This window comes from Bombus vosnesenskii, unplaced genomic scaffold, assembly GCF_011952255.1.
Source record: "Bombus vosnesenskii isolate JDL3184/JDL3185 unplaced genomic scaffold, Bvos_JDL3184-5_v1.1 scf7180000013314, whole genome shotgun sequence".
Classification (NCBI taxonomy): Eukaryota; Metazoa; Arthropoda; class Insecta; order Hymenoptera; family Apidae; genus Bombus; species Bombus vosnesenskii.
The window spans coordinates 5,384,765-5,404,082 of NW_022882960.1; the positions used below are offsets into that span (position 1 = coordinate 5,384,765).

The window sequence follows — 19,318 nt, forward strand, 5'->3', positions numbered from 1 at the left end:
GAATGGGGAAGAACGAGAAGAAGGGGAGAAGAATATTCCGTCAGAATGCACGGTCTTGAGAAATACAACGATTGTTCAGAGGCGTTTAAAATTCTTTGAGATTAGGGTTGAGAAATTGTCGGCGGTAGATTCTTTCTTCGAGCGACGAGAAGCAAGCGTAAAAAAAGAAAAAAAAATAGTGTCATAATAAAAATGACGATTTACGTTCTATGTCATTGTTATAAAATTGGGGTCAATGATTTCAATGATCTACGCACTTCGGACACGTTTTCTCGCATCTTAACGACGTGAAATATCACTGAAGAATGTTAATCTGATGTTTTCAAAGCTATACATATATTTCGAGTTTGTCTTGCCACAATCGAAATAAAGAATGGAGTGGATTCTATTCGATAGGAGTTATTATAGCATCTGGTTATTGTTATATTTTATAAGATTCTGACTGAACGAAACTTCTCTATTATTTGAAATCAATTTTATTCGTTGGACTAAAATGTGAAAAATCTTCTTGGATTTTCGAATCTTTATGTGTTAAGTTTGGTTACTTTGGTTAGTTCGACATTATTCTAAAGTTAATATACAATATTAGTTTTCATGGTATCATATTTATCTTCATAGTTAGCCGTGTTATTTTTATAGCTAAATAAAAACAGAAATAGAATATAGATATCCTATTTTGTAACAGCATAGCGCAACTTTTCTTCTATTTCTAGCTCTAAACCGTAAAGATAAACTTGTCCTAATCCATTAAGCGATAATCACAGTCATAAGAAAGCTGGAACAACACGCTAGACAAAGTTTTCTCCTTCGATAGTATCTCACTGTTTATCATCGTTCTCTGTGTCTGCAATAAATAGATTTAGACATACACCATTATGTTCATGTATAGTCTTTAACCTTTACTCGATGCTAGGGTAAAGTATCAATTTACTTTTCCTTCAAACGTCATCCACAGAATATAAAATGAAGTATCTACATTTACCCATTATGCCAACTAGTCTTCAACGATCGTTAACTTGGCTTAAGAACACCTTACTCTTGAAAATAAATCTTCCCTCGTCCGACTATGGCTATTTTACTTCTCTTTTTTATATTTGAGTGCGTTAATTGAGAGATTTAAAAAAGAAATGGTATAAGCGAACAATTTTTTTGACAGTTAACTTAATTCCAAGTAAACTACGAGCAAAGATAAACTTTAATGGAAAAATTTGTATACTTCTCATTACTTCATTCACGAAATTACGATTAACAATATAAATTATGCTGCTACAGGAGAAAAATTGAGAAAATAAATTGCCAATGAAAATATTAAAAGAAAGCGAAGATACTTGAATTGAATCTAACTTCGAATTTAATTCGGTTTCTTTAGAATTCAGAAATCCAAGGGAAAGACGTATAGGCGATAAAATTTGTAATTTAAGATAAACTCTCTAGATACCTAAACAACGATATTAGAATAATCTAAAAATAAAAAATCTACATGTTTCGAACACTATCGTACGCACTTCTAAATCTTTAAAAACTCAGAACAAAATCCTCTAAATAAGCATAGATACGAAAAGATATAGGTGTACCATTTTTCCTTGGTAGAATTCTTTATTAATAGTATATTTCTCCAATAACCAGAGATTAAAACTACAGATACTTTCGTTTCCTAAACACACCCAGAGAGTAGCCATGATTTCTAAAAAGAAAGATAAGAGACGAAACGGGACGAAAAACAAGCTTCCCTAACAGAGAGAAGTCCCTAAAAAACAGGCTCGGTGGCTGACCACGGCTAATCTTCTCGCGCCCCATAATTAATTACGCGTTATCTGGGTCAGGTCCCGATTACGGCGTGTGTCTTAACGGGACAATGGTGAACGGGGTCCCCGATAATGGGCCAGATAGCGTGTCCTTATTAGGAAAAATTTAAGGTTCGAGCAGCGTGTTTACGAGCTGGCCCGGCGTTCGGCCCGCGCCAACGACAGAAACCGAGCCATATTTCTCCATGAAATTTAACGAACCTCTGGCGCAATGGGACACCATTAAAAAATTCCTCAGCGTCATATGCCATCGTGCACGCAACGCCGATAAACGCCGCTGGGCGAACGCAGGCCGACTACAGAGTAAACGAACAGGAATGATAATATTACCAGACGTTTCACGCAAACGCCTTTGCAAAAGTGCCATCGGTGAAAAAAACTAATTTATTGGACTCGTAGCATAATTGTAAGCAGGATCGATTTATGAGGCCGTGTACGCGTGTCCCGTTCGATACCTTGCACATTGGACACGCTACGTGAAAGAGCTCCCGCTACGAAGTTTCGCGGTAATTTTCTGTTTTGATATCCATGTTTTGATTCGTTTCTTTTGTTACTAGTGAAGGGAAGTGGAAATTGTTTATGGGTAATAATGGGAACTTCCATAGGATAGTAGGAACGGCACGTTTGGAGTTATAGTCAGGAATGTGGAGAATTTTAGCTTTGACAAATTTTGGTTCAATGACGTGGTTACTATTTGTTACGAAAGATGTCTATTATTTGTTAATCGGTAATTTTTCTTAGAATTCTAGATGTTATTGATATTGTACTTAGATTTTTAAGAAAACTATTTGCTCGTGATTTATCCTATATCTAAAGATTTAAAATATGTCGACCAATATCAGAAAAAGGCAAGAACACTGTTTCTTGTATAAAATAGCTTATTCTCTATAGATCCACCATTTCGATAATGAAGTGATAAAGATACACCTGTATTATGACAGGATATAATATTTCCTAAAATATTCATGAAATTTATTATTTTAGATCTCCCTCGATATAAACGAAGAACGTAAATTTTCGTAACGTAGTTGGACGGACGTTTCAATTATTTAAGCTGACAACGAGCGCACTCGGCCGAAAGAGTTGGGAAACTCGAAAGTGCATTTCGTGCACGTAACGAACTTAAATAGACGGATCGTGTGCACCGGTTGGCCCGCGAGTATTATCAGATCAATAATTGCCAAGGAGGGCCGAACTTGCCGAACTTCGGGCCGCGTTTCAAGCTAATTCCTGCCTATCAGACCCGTGTCTGTCACCCGTAGCCTTCTTGGAAGGAAAAAACGAGAAGTTGGTTTCGCGTCACGGGGGAAAATACGGTTGCCATGTACCTAGCGAGACGAACCTTGGGAATTAAAATCATGAAAAATAAAGATTCCAGATGGATTGAAAAGAAACATTTAAATAGCGAAGCTATATAAAATATTTAAAGTTCGAGTGAAAAAGTCGAGAAATTTAAGGAGTATAAAAGAATCATCAAAGCTGCGAAACCAGTGCAGCTTGTATGTAACCAAAATTCATGTTAAAAATTTTCTACAAACATATTTCGACATATATATTTCTATAAATTTTATGTCAATTAAAAAACGATGATATCAAACCCATATAAGGCAATTCTTTTTAAGAAGAAAAACACGGAATATTTTAAATTTATGAAACACTAATTCCCTATCTTACGATGAGCTTCAGATAACGTACATTCACTATAGCTCCATTACCACGTAAATTATTTCATCCTCTGTGCATCGTACCGAGTACATTACAAATATTAAATGAATATTTTGTACATTCTTGTATACTATATACATTCAATATTCCACGTTCGCATAAACATCAGCAGTCTATTCATTATACTTAAGCGTAAATAAGAAGCGAAGAAAAAAACGAGTATTTCGTAAATGAAATAACTACTACAAGTCGACGACCTATTATCCAGAAGGAAATTCTTCGCGAAGTTAAATTATAATCTCCATTCGAACCACCGAAGCTTATTGACTATACATTGAACAAAAACTCGAAGTACCTACGTCGATGAATATGAAGTATAATCTCTCAGCGAAAAAATACTGGCAAGGCGCAACAAAAAGATACAAAAAAAACGACCTCCCGCGTTAAAGGGGTTAAAAGGGACGGGCAGCACGTATTTCTACGATCGTGCCGGGCAACAGGAGGAGCAAAATCGACGACGTTTCGCGCATAATTAAGCAGTTCTTGCGGGCGTATTTCAGGGCCGCGGTGACGTCTCTATCCCATGCGGCTCGCTCATATCGCGGCGTTTACTCGGATTTACATCGCGCATACATATGTATGGAAGAAACTACGATTTGTATCGTCACGTTGGCCAATTAAGGGGCCGGGGTCGTTAACGAAGAGAATAATTAGAAAGCGTTGGCAAGCCGACCGGTGCGGTGGACGACGTGGTGCACGTCCACCTCGCTTTTCAGCTTCTTTTTACTTTCTCAGCTTGGCTTGGCATCGCCGCGAGCCACGTTGGTACATGAAAGAAAGAAAGGAAGAAAAAATCGTAGAGAAAACGAGCGAGAAATGTAAGGGGGAGGGGAAATAAGAACGAAACGAAAAATTCGCGCTCAGGTTCTATAGGTGGTGTAAAGACACGGGGAATTAATATGTCTACCACGTGTATTTGCATTCGAAATGCCTGAATATGAAATGGACGCGCCTCCAGGCGGTCATGGAATATCCGAGAAACGGGCAATTAAAAGGGGGTAATTGGATAGATTCCTTTTCGTAGGACCACCCAGTGCATACGTGCATTATCCGCTGTTTCTTTCCGCGAGTATAAACTGTTATAGATGTTTGAATACTTCACAAAACAAATGAATGTAATACAATTTAGATCTGCGATCATATCTGGACAACTATATGCAGTTAACACACATTGATGAAAATAATGGGTAATATTAAGTAAATATAAGAGCAATAATTGAAGATCAATGAAAAACGATTTTGCAGAAACAACTGAGTCGAGTGACTTTTAAGTGGGTTTGCTCACTGTTGGGATCTTAGAACGATTAAAATGTTCATCCATGCTCTAAAACTTTACAGAAATTTTGTGAAATGTCTAGCGAAATGCTATACGTTCAATAATGTTCAATAATAGAGCTGACTTTTGTTATTATCGAACCTTATAGGAATATTTTGTTACGTGACAAGCATTTTATCTTTAGATCTCTGAGTGTTCAAATTATAAGTCAGATTAAAAAGGATCTTTTAGATACAGAAAGATTCATAGGGTAATACAACTAGTCATATTTAAATAGTAACTATATATAGTAAGAATGGGTAATTTAACATTACTGGCCCGACAAGTCCTGACGACAAAAGGATAGTGAAATTATTATTTTTTGGTACCACTCGCATACTGTTATTACAAATTGATCAAAGTGTTCGGACACTTATGCGCGATACTGCTTGAGAATTATTAAATATCTAGAAAGACAATTCTTTATGTATCATGTATAATTTGGTTCGATTGGCGATGAAAGATATATACGAAGTGTAGCGACGAGTTTATTATAATATTTTAGAAGGGTAGGAAATTATTACTTCAGAGTCTGCTTTACGAGTTATTTCTTTGTTCAGACTCCCGGAGATTTTAATTTTGATTGGTTCGCGCCGTGATGGTTAATTACTTCCTCGAGAAGGATTTTAATTAGTTATGGACCTCTTTCGACGGATACAATTTCATAGTTTCTTCCCTTCGAATCTAATCAGAATCTAATTTACCCAGTCTATTACATCCCCTGACATCAAACTGTGATTTTCTAACAAACGCCAGTTGCTTGACTGATTAATATCACTTTTTACGCGTCTTCGAGTTCATTTATAGCTTTACGTTACAAAATAATTAACTATATACGAAGAACGTGTTATGTAAAACATATTACAATATATATAAAACTACGAAGGACATTTTATATGAAATATACCAAGCCTTTCACTTTTTGCTTATTATTCGAACAATATCAAAAAATATCGCGAACAACAAACCTACAGCAGAAAAATTGTGCGCAGTGTTGCGTGAATAACAATCAAAATCCTTTGATTTGTCCGAGCAGATTCTCTGAATAAATTATTCTAAAGAGGAGACAATCGCGCTTGTGCATTGACCAACAATCGATTGCTATGTAGATCGATACTTCTTATCTGCGATCGGGAAAAATTACCCGTCATTAATTCTCACCTAGGTCTTTCAAACCTATCATCAGCTATTGTATAATGAAATTGCGATACAATTGCATTTTTTCCCGCAACATCTACTCTCAGATATACACACGTATACTACCATTTTTAAGTATATGGGGATTTGAGACGATTTTTATTAATGATACATGAATTTTAATGAAACAATAATAAATGAGAAGTTAAATACACAGAATTTAGAGAGATGTTAATTTTTAAATATTATTGCTGGTATTAATCATCATAGCCTGTCATTTCTAACTTGATAAAACGTATCCTTTAATCAAACGTGCCGAGGACGATTAAAAGCCAAAATACCATATTATCTGACACATACAGACGCAATTTTTTACATTGCTTTACGATAGCTTTAATAAACCTTGTACTCGTCCTGAATTTTGTAATTTCATAATTAAATTACGTTCTATACAAAATAATTTTCGTTCGCATAATTTTGAGCGGTACTGTACACACAATGGATTTTTCTGCTCTAAATACTAAAATACCATCGATCAGATTCACGACTGTTGCTCGACTACACGCGACTTTAAAAAAAAAAAAGCCAGCATGCACGGCGAATTAATCGTCTCGATGGTCGATTCGCGGGCCGGGGATCGGATTTGTTGTTTTCACCGGTGGTGCAGATTTTTTTCCCTGCCGGAGACACGTTCGCGAATTAATGGTGATGGTAGTATTCGAGTGGCGGTAGCGGGGAGGGAATCAAGCGAGGGGAAAAAATTTGATAAACCGCGCCTCTGCGGTGGCTTTTTCCCCTCTACTCTCTGGCTCTCTCTGTAAACCGGCCAGTTGATATTTGCCATGAAAATCGTTCCGCATGTCGGCAAACAGAACGCCACCATGCGTTGAATCGCCTAAAAATATATTCCGATTGGTCGATCAGTGTTTCCCGAAATCGCGACCCGATAAAGAGCAACGGTTTGGACAAAAACGACGAGGGGAGAGAAAAAGAACAAAACAGAAAAAAAGAAAAATATGCGAACACCGACACGATTTTCGGAGGCTGTAAAAAACACGTGTTTGCACGAGGAGCCGCGGTTGGGCCCCGATCAGATGGCTACAGGACTGATTTGCATGCGACCTTTGCCTCCAGGTGTTCCAGAATTTACATACGAAAGGGTGGCGCTCACAGATTTCTCCCCCTCCTGGATCCCAATTTCTTTCTCTTTCTCTCTTCTCCGTTTCTCTTCTCCCGTTTCGTCTCCCTCTGTGCCTCTATCTTCTGCTTTCATTCTCGCATTCTCTCTCTTGTTCCCTCCACGACAGCTCTGTTCAACCCCCGGTGTACGCATTTATGGGTTACTGGCTCAGCGTGTCGCGTCGTTAACTCGCCGTTAAATTTTCGTTAACGTCGCTCTTTAACCGGTAAGCATTCGCCGGCTGCATGGAAATTACGATCGGCGGAAATTAATAGCAAGCTTCGTACAATGTTTCCACGTCGATGTTCATTATACATATAGAGTAAAAAGTAAATTTGCGTTGATGTTTTTACATGTGGAACATTATGCAAGTAATATTCTGAAAGATATAATTGGACGAGACTGTATTTGCCAAGTCACTGATATTTAACACAACGCTGCATACAAAATCGAAATTATTTCGCATTAAATGCATTAAAGATGTCCGATTTGATAAAATTATATTTGACCAACTATCGAAAATCGATTATAATACTGGCAGCCACTTGATGTTCAAAGATATTCAATTTGTGGAGATGACACTTCTCCGTAATCGATTACTCGTTGAATTTAGTTTCCGTCAAACATACAAACATTTCTACGATATTTGTTATACCAATGTGTGACTCTGTACACAAGAGCACAGAAGCTTCAGTTAGTTGGAGAAAAAGAAAAAATACTCAAGAGTCGCGGTAAATTTACACAAGCAAATTTGATCTATTAAGCGAACTACTTTGCTTCGAAGCAAATAACTTCTCATCGATATTCATATTTCGATTGAATTTCAAGAATTCAAGTTACATAAAGCAAGAAGAAAACAAAGCTATTAGATGTAAAATATATTCGTGACAAACCAGCTGAGGCAATATTTTTTATCGAAAATGATCCAACTGTAACCAGTGGCAAAAAAATTCCTGCTCTCGGCTGAAACGAAGAAAACACACGCCGACGTAGGCGGATTCCGCGAATAGTTCGCGAGCGGAACGACGATTGAACGACTGAAAGGCCGTTATAAATTCAATCACGCGCACGCCGGGCCAGAAACGAGCAAACTGAAAAGAGTCCCATGCAATTACTTGTGATTATGGATCGGTATCGCGCGCGATCGAGGCCGCGGCGAATATCGTTCGCGTGGCACGTAACGAGCGTTTCCACGCGAGCCATTGATTTATTTATCTCGGAACGCGAGCGTAGATCGTGTTTATCGTTCAAGATTATCCATCTCAGGTCGAGGCGGAAACCGTTTCCAGCTAATCGCATTAATGTTTTGTGGACAAGTCGAGTGTTACTACGTTACTCGAACAACAAACGTGTAATAAAAAAAGAATGATTTTGAAAAATTAGATTCTTTAAGAATGAAAGTTCTTTACAATTCTATTAGATCCTGGAAGAGTGACGTTGATTTACCTTGTTTATCGCCTTATTTTTTTTTTTTTTTTTTTTACCAAAGCGCCCGATTCTCGGAATATCGAAACGCGATTTTTTCCGCCGCTGGTCCCGGGAGTCCGATTGCACAGTGCCACAAGTAAATGACAGTCTTGTCACGAGACGGCTTGTTTTTCTTTAAATTGTCGTTTTCTTGCCGACTGACAATGAGGTAGTTGCAGTTCTTCGAAATGCACATTAATCGCGTGCAAACATGCTCCGATTTCTTGCCTCTACTTTCTAATTTACTTTTTCAATCTGCAACTGGTTATTCGATGTATCGGAAAATTATATAGGGAAGTTTAATGTGTACACTTGCGCGTCTCGTAAATCCTTCTTTTTCTGAATATGGAATTCACGATACAAGAGTATAGAGTACTTATTAGATACGTGAATGAACGTTTGATTATAGTGGATAAATAATTGTTTTAAAAGTACAGGGATGGGTAATGACGATTCTTTCTAATGAATCACAGTGAACAAATTTAGAAACGAAGGCGGAAATAATATAGCAGTTAAGTCTGAAACAATACCGATTTCGACTACTGTCATTCTAACTTCATGGAAGTTGTAAGAAGGATTTTTCTACTTGGCGTGATATTACAATGTCTAATCGTGAAACGGGCTATCCACTAATTCAACAAGAATATTCAAAATATTGTTATAAACTTGTAGCTCGACGAACTTCTCGTGCATCTATAACGGAATAATTATTTTTCTTTTTATCACCCTGATTCGCGAGGTCGCAAGATTTCAACGCAAAATTCTTTTACATCAGCTCTATTCATAATCCCTCATCGATAAGAAAATATTTTCTTCTGAACAACAAGATCAGCAGCTGCAGAATTGCGCTTATCGCAGTCCTCCTTTCTCTTCCTTCTCAGAGTCATCCAATCAACTCAATCTTCCATACATATATGAATCAGATTTTCATAATTGGACTATGAATATTTGTATGTTTGTGAAACATTTCGATTCTTCTTCTGTACAAAAAAGAAAAAAAAATAAATGCACAGAACATGTTGTAAATTCGCACTAAAGTACTCGCTAGAATATCGAAAGACAAATCCCTATTTAAATTTCATTTGTCAGTTGCGCTTAGAAAAATCCAACTAGCGAAAACACTGGTAAACTATTCGCAATATATCCTCGCGTTAAATAATAATAACAAATATAATTGTTATTATGAAATATATATATATTTTTTCTTATCAAAAACATGAAAAGTTTATAGTCAACCGAACCAATTCATAGAACGATATCTATGTACATATAAATGTGTCATGTGATTTTTGTCGGTTCAGTTTACCCCCATCCTTTCCCCTCTTCCGTTCCCAGCTAATCACTTAATCTGCCCCGGAACCTCCCCGGTGTCATTGCGCCTACGCGCGCGTATGATGGCGTGCGTGTGTATGCGTGTTCCGCGATGATGAAGGAGAGGGCCGGCCGGCAGCCATCTTGGCTGACGTCAACTCATGCCGAGCACGCAACCGCGAAACACCGACTTCCTCGTTGCGATAGCGCCTTACTTTTTTATTGCTGCCTCTCTTTTCCTCTTCCCGACCCTCTCTGTTCCGCCACTTCTTTTACGTTCCCTCCGTCTACACACTATGAGGTGTGCTCGTATGTATCGCGTACGTACACGTGTTTAGGTTGCGAAACGAAGCGAAACACCCCTCCCGCGATATCTAAAATGGCGGAATTTAATGGACAAACGCTCGGCCGCTATTCGCCAGTCGCTATGAAAATTAAGGTAGGCGGCGGTGGCGGCTGATCTTTATCGCGGTTCGTTCGGTTTCCCCGTCGTGAAAACGGTGAGAAAATCGCGCGCTCCTCGCGTCACCGAGGATCCGCCGCACCTGTTCAACGAGGAAAAACGGTACCCAAGAATCTAGTTCCTTGATGTTATTGGAACTCCTCGTATTGGTCCTTGGACGGTATCGCGTTTTAATCGTCAACTTTTGGGTATCACCGGAAAATAGACAATGATAGTTTGTGTGAAACGATAGCACTAATGGTTTGAGTCTTTTAATGTTAATTTCTTAATGATTCCAGTATCGTTAGGTCGTAGACGATTTTAATAATTTGAGTTAAGTTTTAGTTAGGTCGTTTCATTTTAGGATATTTGATCTTAACTCGTTTTGTATATTTTAAGGAATAAGTGTTATTCTTGGTCTACGTACAGAACATAAATTAAAATGAAATTAACATCGAAGGAAAATTCAATTTATCGTTAATCAAAGCTTTGTGGCGTATCTATGAGCCTACAGTATTAATAGGAGAGTTAAATCGAGGGTTAAATACGGTTGACTAATAATTTGTTTAATGTACCGTGTAATATTTGCTATGTAGCATTCGCTAAAATGAGCACTTTCTACTGTAAACTGCGAGCACGTGGTGTCTGGCTAGGGAGGGCTGAAACCACTTTTATTTCTATCTACTTGTTGTTCCTCGTTGAAATCTATATCATTTATTACTATTTTATCAATTTGATTCAATCCTACATCACCTTTATTTTTACATATTATGTTCTAATATTGTCTATCGGTATCTTTAATCACATAAACAAGAGTCAACCCGGTTCGTCTTGATCGACGATCTATGATAAATTTTTGATTATGTAAGAATTACACGCTCGTAGTGAAATATCCACCATATTTAAAAAACATTGCAACTTTGTTTACGATAAGATAATTACCATATCGTAAACTGTATCGTAATTCATCTTAATCCGGAATGAAGAAAACGGATGATCTATCGACAAATATTTCCGTAATGTCGAAGAACTTTCCTAAGAGCTACACTGTCTTGCCTGTTCTAATATCGTTGCAAACCAGATGTTTATAATTCGTTGGTCAGCTTGTTTGTTAGTCGTGCTAACCAGAGATGAGCCAGGTACATACATGTCGAACGAACAATGTGCAGAATCTGGAAGTTGTCTACGCACAGGAAAATGTAGATATGAAGTTGTTTCAGTAAGCCGTGCTGCAAATACAATGAGCATTTTTTTTAACTTTATTCCAATTTTTAACGTACTCGTAGCTGACCTCAGAAAAATAAATTTTCTAACAAATCTATATCTTACTATTGCGTTAATTAGTTATCATTTTTAGATATATGCAGTTAGTCGAAATTTCCTTCATTAGGAATTTCATCGTTCGTAATATCTTAAAATTCGCAGACAACGTTAAGTTTCATTTTCACTCTTATACTTTATCTTTAATTATATTAAAATTGTTACATCCATAAGCAAGACGATATCCTATATTAAGTTCTTAATTAAAGGGTTCTAAAAGAGAGGACAACATCCTAAAAAAGTAGAAAGTAGCGTTCAAATTAATTCGCAGGATAGAAATACGCAATTCAAGCATTTCGGATGTGTGGAAATTAAAATTCCTTAATAACGAATAGGCTCAAACCGTATGTTATTAGAGATTCTTTTAATTAAGAGCCAAAGAACTGTAATCGAGAAGATTAACATTCCAATAAAGTCAATGTGAACGCACACATTAAAGCGCCTGAAATAAAAATGCGAAATATAGAAAATAAAAGTTCCGAAAGTAGAAATGCGGAACCCTTAGCATCTCAGATATATATCGCTGTAAAATTGAAAAGGTTGACAGATTCAATGAACTTGCATCGTTCGACGATCCTTCGATTTGTACCGTGAAGAACCAGTTTTAAAATAGCGAAAAGGATAAGAGGGTGGAAGTAGTGAAGTAAGAAGGAGCAAAAAGACTTGCCACAGCGGCCGCTGTCGTTGACTCCGATAAAAATTGTCTTTTTTGTAAAAACATCACGATTTATTACGGCGCCTACTGCTCGTCACCGATCGAAAACCTGCTCCGGCAAAAAGCGAATGAAAAACGAGATCAATAGCCGACCACGTCTCGCTAATCCGGAGTGAGCTCGCGTTTCGTTTTCTTCTTTCGGATGATCACGCCGGCGAGTGGTCGGTTAACGCGCGAAATGGAACGGGTAAACTGTTCTGGACGTTGCTGCACCTTTTCCAGCTGAATATTAATTTTTTATACAATCGTTGGATTCGCGTCAATAGTCACGATAGCAGTGAAATAACGCTGAAACAGCAGAAATTGTATTTTCCGTGATCCTTTGTTTTTACACGTGTACGTATGTTTCAGAAACTTATAACTCTGTAATATCGGATGATTAAGTTCATCGATGTCTAAATCTTCGGATAATGTTTTAACTTCTTCTAGTTGTCAATTATGTTATTCATTATCTGAGAAAACTGATGAAAGACTGTTTACTAAGAAACAACATTGCACGGTTTTCACAAATGTAGAACTTTAGATTTATTAAATTAAATAGAATCTTAGTTTTATAATAATATTTCTTGATTTATACGATATTTAATAATGATAATTGTACTTTACAGGGAATCTTAAAGTAGCTTCAAGAATACAAATACATTTGTGAATTAAACTTTCATTACAAAAAATGCAGCAATTTAAGAAAATCTGAATCGAATCTGCTCTATTCAATTTTCTAATGCATAGTAGAAATTCAGTTTCGCTTTATCTCAAGAACAGAAAATGTCCAAATGTCAGATTTTTATTTGCATTTGCTATGATTATATTTTATCTCAGATTTCTAATAACGAAACTTGCAAATTAGGATTTATCAGGACTTATAAAACTTCCGCAGGGGAAACAAACGATTTGTACGTCGTGCTCGAATTACTATTATGGTTCTGTCATGCCCTATCGCAGGGATTACTGGTGCTGACTGTTACTTGTCTACTTTATTGCCTACTGTGCCGCCGTGCTAGCACTATAATATGCTAATAGAGGGATGCTAGCCTCCCCTTGTAACGACGTATCCTGTTTACGAGAACCGACCCCATGCGTCCCTTTCGCGTTCGCGAGAACGTTACAAAGATCTTAGGAAGACTCGTATGAGCAGTGGTTAGCATGCTCGTGTATCGACAGGAAATATTACAGGGGATGAAGTCAAAGATGTATGAATTGACGAACATTTAGAACGTCATATTTCTCTACAAGTTGGCATTCTACCTATTGCTTTGATAATTTATAGCACTTTTCGTGACTGCAAATTTCACCCTAGTTTTACTATTACATACTCTTCTTTGTTCTTTGTACTTTCCTGCCTTTACTTTTTTACCGATTCCCTGTGATTCTTTCCTTAAATATAAAATTTTCCTATACATTTCTTTCTTTCTTTAAATTGTTCGCCTCTTCCTCGAATAGAAATTTCTCTAGAGATTTCATTGCGCCGAGAGTAATTAGCAATTAAATCATCACCTTGTCGACGACTCTTGCTTTCAATTTACAATTGAAAATAATTGGAAAAAGGAGACGCAGGAGACTGAAGATGAAAACAAAACTGTGTGACGCAAAAAACAGCGTTGTGAAAAAAAAGTTCATCCTATCATTTCTGCGCGTGTAACTCTATCGAAGTCGAGCACGGTTGCGTTTAACCGTGGAGCTCTAGCGCCGATCAACCGTATCGACAGAGGAAACAAAGGCCGGGTACTTGTTCCGCATGCCGGAAAATTTCGGTCCGATCTTCTCGTAGGAAACAGAACGAATCGAAAAAACCCCGGTCAGGAAAAAAGGAAGGGGTAAAAACACGGGACAAAATGTAGGAAAAAGAAAGAAGAAAAAATAGGGGTGAAATCAAAAGCGTCTCGCGTTGTTTGCACGCATCCAGGTTAAACGGGGATCGGTCGCGCGCGCACGATCATCCAGGCCGGACGATTGACCGGAGCGGAGCTGGGGGGTGGTTTGGGGCTTGGTTACGGGCGTGGTGCACACGATAAAAATGGCGCTACGTCGGGGCGAGGGTGGCCTCTTTTATTCTCGCATAAATGCCGCGTGTGTGATGCACCCCCAACAGACCGCCCCGGTTTACTCTGCTGAAAAACACCGTTCACCTTTCTCTTTCTTTTCTCTCTTATAGCCCAGTCTCCCCACTCTAGCCACCCCCTGTTCTTCTTTTTTGGTAGCGCGGGAACCCTCGCCCCTGACGCTGTTCTACCCTTCTCGTGATTGGGAGGCACGAGTTTCCCGCTTAACCCCCGAACAGCTTATTATGCGACAGACTCGGGATAGATGGATGGCACGAGAATGGTTTCGGGATTGTCAGAGGGCACGTCGGCGACAGATCGAAAGGTTTTCGAAGGTTTCGAAGGATTGCCGCGTAGACATCCAGTGACACCAAAGGATTTCCTTTGTTCAAGCGTAGGGTTGATTTTGGATTTGTATTTTCGAGAAACGAATCTCTCGATAGCCAAACTGATCAAGTTTCTTGCCGTTATTGATTTCACATTAGGTAAATATAGAATTAATAACCGATATCTCTTCGTAAATTTATCTATCGTAAGGGAACAGAACGAACAATCGCAAGTTCCAAGGGAAATTTTAAAAAATGGTGTTCGTAATTGTTAGTTTTCTATGCGTTCCGGTTTATGCATCCAGCTTGTAAATGATTCAAATAAATAAAACACTATGATCATATATTAGTAGACCATATAAAGCCGGGGGATTCTATGGTTTAAAACAAAGAACAAAAAAATGAGAATCAAAGTGTAAGAAACTTTTGCCGATATAATTGGGATAGTCGAGTCTCCAAACGGTGCTAATAAAATTACAAAATGTTTCGTATAACATACACAACGTGATCATAAAAGATGTCTATAGGTGTTCGAATATGGAAAGTGTCTATAAGTGTCTGGTAAATCTATGTGCGTATTACGAGCGATGTAACGTTACATGTCAGGTGCAATGTTCTATCGAAGCGGAATTACATCGCATAAAGTATCGATCGGACGAACAATGAACGATTCCGTTGTAGAGTGCCGGACGTGGAATCTGGTGCGGTTTAATCTCGCGTTTCAAAGAGCGCTCTTGACGCTGTCATAACAATAAGTCGAATAGGGGATGCGTAGGAAGGTGCAATCAATAATTAAATAAACGACGAAGGTCGCCTCGAAGCCCGACGATTGATCGCGTGATGGGCCTAATGGGCGAGCGTTATGGGGTTTCGACGTTCGTCAAGCGCGCCAGGGGGACCGGAAACTTTCGTTTCTTCTTCGTCTCTGACGAAACTGCGGGTCGTTCCTTGCTCGTGACACGTTTACTTTGGTATAAGCTGCTTCTTTAACATACTGTCTTATAAGAATTTTTATGAGTGTTTCATATATCTGTGTTTGATGAAAAGGATTTTAGATACATAAATTGTTAGAAATTAAAGAAGCATAGAAAATATCATAAGATTGAATCCCAGATTGAATGATATTATTACAAAGTTGAACGATACAAAGATAAATTTTCGCATTTGTAAATTTTGCATTTATATTCGATTGAAAATTATTATCGATCTGTTGCTTGAAACGTTTACCTATTTTTATTTCATGGTTCTACCTTCTTTATATACCCAAAAACGATCTTAATCATTTTTCCGAAACATCAAATATATTCATTTGATGATACAATATGCAATCGCTAAAGTATTGACCAAAAGACCAATATTCAAACCAAGAAAAACGGTGTACTATATTGCAATTTGCAAAGAAAAGGCAATATTTCTCGTTCAAAAATATTTCATTATCCCGGGAAAAAATCGCTAAACTCTGTCATTCGCAACTCATATCCTCTGGACGAATTACAATCCCGCTCATTGCTTTGGGAACGCGCCATTCATCGACGCGAGACAGCTAGCGCTCGTGCGGTCAGTTCGGGTGAAAAAACGAGCGCCGGAATGAAAAAAAATCAGGGTTAGGCAGTCGACGGTGGGTATATAACACGCCCCTAACAATTCCATTTCCGGATGTGATAAACCGTACGATCGCGGCCGCGCAGTAAACCGATCGAACCGGACGTTACAGCGCGACGATCTCGCCCCAAAATTCGGATCGTTTCACGCGACTGTGGCTGACGCATTCGCGCAAACATGCGTGACCTCGCCTCGACAACGATATACCTTTTCTACGTATTCGTCCTGTCGATTATCTGTTGCTCTGCATTTTTTTCGACAATTCCATTTCAATAACTGATGTTGGTAAAACATATGTTCTTTTGTAGAAGATAATTGAAGATTTTACTAAGTTTTTTTTATTTAAGCATGAAAGTTCGTGCGAGGAGTATCTTCTTGAAGAACTATGTTAATAAAATACTACTCTCAAATGGTAAAGTTTGAAATCATAAGTGAAAATAATTGAAATTCCTCGAATATTCCCCATAGAGTTGTAAAGATTGATAATAGAGAACATTGAACATTATATCAAACGAAAGATCATAAATTAACATTCAATTTTTACAAATTATTTTTATATATGTGCTTGTTAATACAATGTAGGAAGAAATTTTTTAAACGATTGGTTTGTTTTCTAATTCCGTTTATGATCGAAGGAATTACATCTCGCATTGACGAAAAAGGGTGAGATTTGACAAATTTTACAGATTCATTTAAATTTGCTACGGAAAATGGATTTCTAATTGCGATCGTATTATTTCAAAATAACAAGTCAACAGTAAAAAGAGAAATATTTTGAAAGATCTTTTTACGACATAATTCCAGAAATTTTCTATCACGAGTCACACAATTTTTACCATCGCACTAAACGTGTATTTATAATTTTACAACAAATATTCGACTACTATCTCAACAAAGTTTCATGCTCAATGTCCTCACTGCAATACTTTTTCCTCTCGTATTTTCTCTGCACATATCATCGCTAAAAAGGATAATATTTACTTTCAAAACTATACACACGTTAATGACTACTGTGTCACGTAATAGTCGTCTATTTACCAATTTCAACTTAAATATTCACAATACAGACGCACATATGTATGTCAAAGGAACACACGTTGCAATACCTATAGTTAGAGAAACAGAGATAGAAAAGCAGGAGCGCAGGGGGTGAATAGTCAGAGTATGGGTGAGATGACTATGCAATTGCATTGGCCACACCGTCACGTAGCCACGTTTACGTGGATGCCGGTAGACACGTATAATGGCAGTGCGCGCATCGTCGATAGTTATTGCTTTGTTATTGGACTCCCTGACGCGCAGCCGGCCGGCACCGAATGTTGGATTTCCCTTTATTGGAAATTTCCCGCGTCCCACTTCTGCGATTCCCCGATTTCCCGTCCGCAAATATAACTGGCGAGCCGTCACGCGTGCGATTTCACCCTTCCGCCCTCGCTTTCCCCGTTTCTCCCTCTCGATTCGCCACCTTTGTCTTCCTCTTTTTCATATCCAATCGCGTCGAGTCCTCTCGATCTCGCTCGATAAGGGGAGTGGATATAAGGACAGTTTCGCGGTTTATGGGAGTGAAATAAAATGAAGTTGGATGTTTGGATAGTTGGTTTAATTACGTGTTATTGATAGTATGACGAATCTTAGTTTTTGTCTTTTCTGTTTGGAGTTATACTATCTTTAAGTAAATTTCATCTTTCAGGCCTTTTTATTCAGACCCCTTGCATCATTAGCTAGTTAGTTGGTGAATTATTTTGATTAATTTGATTAATTAGAAATTTTTTAAATTGACACTTTTTTATTTAATATGTAGAATTTTTAAAAGTAAGATTGTAGCTGTAAGATGTAATTCTCGTACATCTTGTTACGATACGGGAAAAATTAGTTGTAATTAATATAATATCCTGGCAATCTGAAACAATCAAAAATATCTTCATTCTCATCATCATTTGAAACCAAAAGATATGACGGTCATTTATTTGATGTTCTTCATATTGATACCACAACCCAGACAAATAACAAGCCATAATATTCTAGTAATCTCAGACAATAAAAAAGGCCTTAATACGCGTCATCGTTTGAAACCAAGAAATCGTTTGAAAGACACGACGATTGAACAATTCTACTTTACGTTCCCTTAAAACTAGGATTTAAATACATTATTTGTAATAACATTAAGTTCACTTCCTAAGCGAAAATCCATCTTCTTCATAGACCAAAACGATCGAGAGTTGATTTCCTCCATTTTGTGAAAATCTTCCGACCGATCCAATCACCGATGCAACGAAGAAGAGGGTGGGGTTGCACGTGGCTTAATTGATTTGATTTCGAGGGGTTTTCATCCCACTTTCGCTGTGTACGACCCTGCAGCCCTATATTAACGTGGCCCTTTCCCCCCACTTCATGGTGTTTCCCCCCATAGTTTTCGAAAAGGTCGACCGGGGTTCGAACATCGATAAACTCAGCGGCTCACATGCTGAACGATGGCTTCCATCTTGTCATTCTTTCCGACTACGTGCAGCATTCATCTTGATGATGTATTGCGCGTTTAGAGTATTTGATATCGTTATAGGAGACTCTGTCATTCGATAATGATAATCGTGTCGCATTTACGGGTGCAGATATCGTTTCGTCGTTACGTCATTTAAATAGGATTAAATACGTTCTATTCTGCCAGTGATCTCCGGGATGACCTCTTGGCGATATTAATTAGAAATTGCAACATTAAGACGATTGCAGTGGTTGCTTATTCATTAGTAGAGTTTTTATGAAAATTTATACGTTTATGCACAGGGCTATGTATAATTATGTATTTATGACACTCTCTAAAAATTGTAACGAGAGGCTTACGTCGGATATTTTACCATATTCTTGCACATTATGTGGACTATGTATATTTTTGTACATTTAAATTCCTCATAAATGCAGAAAAGTCCACGCTCCGAT

At 37.9% G+C, this 19,318-nt stretch overlaps 1 protein-coding gene across 2 annotated transcripts in view; it reads right to left on the bottom strand.

The window, feature by feature from the left end:
* The window catches only part of LOC117235097 (UPF0489 protein C5orf22 homolog), a 1,027,617-nt gene that overhangs the window by 244,341 nt on the left and 763,958 nt on the right, over positions 1-19,318 (bottom strand). The window lies entirely within an intron of this gene.